This window comes from Hevea brasiliensis, unplaced genomic scaffold (assembly GCF_030052815.1).
Source record: "Hevea brasiliensis isolate MT/VB/25A 57/8 unplaced genomic scaffold, ASM3005281v1 Scaf304, whole genome shotgun sequence".
NCBI classification, from domain to species: domain Eukaryota; kingdom Viridiplantae; phylum Streptophyta; class Magnoliopsida; order Malpighiales; family Euphorbiaceae; genus Hevea; species Hevea brasiliensis.
The window spans coordinates 103,274-107,546 of record NW_026614812.1 but is presented as its reverse complement, the minus strand read 5'-3'; the positions used below and the strand labels follow the sequence as shown (position 1 = coordinate 107,546).

Here is a 4,273-nt window from a genome sequence, read left to right as displayed (position 1 = left end):
TAGGTTGGTTGATTTTCTTACATTTTTAAAGGTGTAGAAAGTGAGGAGATCTCAAATTTAAGCCTCCCCAAATCTACCTCTTCTATAATTATTTATTAATATGAAGAAGAAAAAAGAGGGCTACTTCCTCCTCTCAAATAATTTAGTAGGTGTATATAGACCTGAGGAATTAGCTTTGATAGCTAGGAGTTCTATGTTTATATATATATATATATATATGAATAAAAAGAATTTAAAAGTAATTGATTTTTATAAATAAATATATAAATTTCAATACTTTAACTTTACATTGATTTAGTGTGTGAGGTTGGGGCTATAAATCCAACTGTAGCCAAGAATTTTCTTCTCTGGCAAATGCTGTGACTATTTGACACTTAGCCTAGGGCTGCCCACTGCTTCTTTACTCTCATTATTCAACCACGCTAGCTTTCTTCTTACTTCTTATCAAATAACACAAACCCTAGACAAAGCCATCTTCATATCTCTTCTTCTCCTTCTTTGAGAATGAACCTAGAAGAGAAGGCGACCATGGACTTGGTTCCACCATCAGAGCATCTCTGCTATGTCACTGCAACTTCTGCAACACTGTTCTTGCAGTAATTTTGCACATTTTAACATCTATATATATATATATATGATCTTCTCATTCTCAAGATCTTGTTTCCCATATAGAATGCAACATTTTGTTTACCCCATGTCTTCTTATGTTTCCCTAGCTATCTTATTGTGTCATGGTACACACATATTTAGTAATTAACTCTAAGTTAGAAATTCCACAGCATAGAGTGATTGGTCTATAATATGATTCTCTCTCTCTCTCTCTCTCTCTATCTCTCTCTCTCTACATTGTTCTCTACTTAAGCTATGCTCAGCAGTACCTAGACTTCTTCCATATCCAGCTGCTTCAAGCTTGTGTAGGAGGATTTTTATTACTCTATGATCTGCAAATTCAAAGGAAAAAAAAAGGAGAAAATTCTTTTGAAGGGTTTAATTTATTTTCTTGTTCATATATTATAATTTGGTGCAGGTTGGGATTCCATGTAAGCAGTTGTTGGATACTGTGACAGTGAAATGTGGGCACTGCAGTAACCTATCCTTTCTCAGCACCAGACCTCCTCTCAAGGTCAATGCCTTGATCACCAATTGATTCTTCAGGTATACTATTTATTACTTGTCTTCCTACAAGAAAGATAGATCTACATTAGGAGAAATTCTTAGGTGCATAGCTCATCTAAAAATTTCATTGCCGATAATAAGAAAATAAAGAAGAAGAATAAGAAACTAGTCTTTATTTTCCAAGTTAATGTGAACCAACAACAAAAAAACAATGGTCTAGCCTGAATTGGTGCAGTGTCTCAGATCCCCACTCTAACAATGAAGGGATTTTTTTTTCTTCTGGTTACTAATGAAAGGTGTGACTGTGTATAACCAAGAAGAAACAGGATTTCTTCAGCGATTTGAGAAAGGGCCAGTCTTCATCATCATCCTCATGCACATCAGGCGAGCCATTGTCACCAAAAGCACCCTTTGTGGTGAAACGTAACAACAAAACTCTTCTGCATATTATTTGAATCATTATCCTCAGCCCACCAAATTAATACTTCTTATATATTCATGTGTTCTTGTTTTGCAGCACCTGAGAAGAAACACAGACTTCCATCTGCTTACAACCGATTTATGAAGTAAGAAGAGAAAATTATACTATAAATTGTCTTTATTTAGGCTTATTATAATGTTATGGTTAAATTCATAATATTGTTGTGTGTTAGGGAGGAGATACAGCGCATCAAAGCAGCAAATCCTGAGATACCACACAGGGAAGCATTCAGCACAGCAGCAAAAAATGTAACTTGTTTTCTCTTGTTAATTAGGGTTTACTCATATATATATATATATATATATATATATATATATTTGCTGTTGATCACTGTGTTTAATCTCTATATATGTTTTGGGTTCAGTGGGCTAGGTACATTCCAAACTCAGCACCTGGATCAGTTTCTGGGAGAAGCAACAGTGTTAGTAACAAGTCCCTCCCTCCTCCCTCTCTCTTGATTTTTTTCAATATATTTTTCTGAAATTCTACCCACGCTACAAGAAATATTAAATTTAGCAGTAAAAATTTTTATTATCAAAATATAAAAACTGTTGCCATAAGTTTATGGTAGCAATACACGAATTGTTTCATATTGTTGCTACAAACTTATGATAACAATATATGAATTATTGCATATTAGTGTCACAAAATTATGGCCGTAAATGTTTTATATAAAATTGTGATTGTTCTAAAAAAAATAGTTATTTGTAATAATAATTGTTGCTATTAAAAATTTATTAATGATAACCTTTTTTATGTATTATCAACGGTCATTATTCATGTTGTTGTTATATGTTAGCTTGATAGCAGTAAAATTAATGTCGATATAAAATTTTTACTGCTAATTCTAACATTTGTTGTAGTGTAAATATACTGTACAATTCTAATTAGGGTTTTATTAGATATTGCAGGATTAATGAAGTGATGCATATGTGAAAGGCAGGGCATATGCATGCAATGGGTGGAGAGAGATGGGAACTAGAAGGGCAGTTGATGAGCATATATGCATATGTAAATTGGCCAATTAACTAGCTTGAGCTTCTATGTCTCCAACTTAATTTCTTAATTGTTGTGTTTGTCATTTGGTGTCATGTTTGATGGTAATGTGTTTCTCTTATTGAAATCTAAGCAGATTAATACATTGTATTCACCATATTTGGTTGCCTAATATATCCCTAAACTGGCTGCCACACCAAGTGCTACTCGATGCTGCAAGACTATTTTGTTTTTTCATCTTTTTAAGCCCTCATACTTAATTTTAATTCATTAGCAGCAATTATCCTGCCAATTTTTTTGCCGTAAAAAATAATTTTAATAGTTAAATTATTTTGATGCCTATTTGTGGGAGAGGTTAAACGAAGAGAAAATTAATTTTTGAAATATAAGAAAATTATATTTTTAATTATTAATTGATTTGATTACCCAATTGGGAATACTATATGCTAGTTCTAGTCTATATTCTTAGTCACTATTTGATTTCATGATTTTTTTTATGAGTTTTATCTAATAATTGTCAGAAAATTTATCCATCTTTTACACTGTCAACCAAATAATAAAGTAATATATCACACAAAATCTCAATAAAAAAATAAATTCTCAAAAATTATGACAATAAATATATTCTACTTCAAAAGAGCAGATTTTATTATTATTGGCATAAAATTCAATAAAATAAAAATTATAAAAAGAAAAAAAAAGGAAATTACCACTAGCAAAAAGACTACCTAAAGATTAATTAAAGTAAATAAGGGGATGGAGAAAGGGAGTAGAGGAGGAAGAAAAAAGGGAACAAGATTTCCAAAAGGAGGAGCTCCTCTCAAAAATTTAGATTTTTGGATTTATATTATTCAAATTAACAAGCAACTAAAGCTATTGTTTGGGGAAAAAATTATTTAAACTTTGGTTCATTATATATTCAAAAACAAATAGATATATTTATATGGGTCTTATTTATTTTACATGCGAATCTTACACTATATGTTGTATTTTAAGTTCATAATAGATCGAGTATACATAAGAATTATTTTTTTATTTCTTATTACTTCAATAGATGCAATTCTACTTTTGTTCAATTAGAAAAATATTTGAAAGCTTTAATTAGCAAAACCCGAGCCCATTACGGATATCATTTTCAAACCCGTTCTGGGTATCATTTTCAAACGTTCACGGGTATCATTTTCAAACTGAATCCATCTCGAAATCAATTATATACTACTCAAACTTATTCTATCAAGATTTGATTAAGTTGAGTGCCCACAAAAACCCGACCCGTTGCCATCCTTACCCTAGCCACTATCACCACCATTCGGATGACATAGATATATAGTCTTCCTGCTTCCATTTGTAACGCCCTCACCAAAGGTAGCCCGTACATTTCTTATTACGACGACTAATGTCATTGAGATAGTCAGGATGTCTGGAACTACACTTAAACTATAGTGAGGAGGCATAAATTCATGAAATAAATATTAAAAAAATATAGAAAAAATTTTGAGAAAATAAAATAAAATTTAGAGAATTTATTAATTGGTATAAAATAATAAAAATAACCTGATGAGCACCATGAAGTGCATTTTGGTCATTTTACCCCTAGAGGTGAATTTTGACCTAAATGTCAAATTAAAATTAGGAAATAAAATAATTAACTTAAATTAAATTTATGAATTTGAATTTGGA

General features: G+C 31.1%; 1 pseudogene; it reads left to right on the top strand.

Moving 5' to 3' along the window:
* The first annotated feature begins 489 nt into the window (after positions 1 to 489).
* On the top strand, positions 490 to 2,832 carry LOC131176996 (protein CRABS CLAW-like; annotated as a pseudogene).
* Positions 2,833 to 4,273: the final 1,441 nt, after the last annotated feature.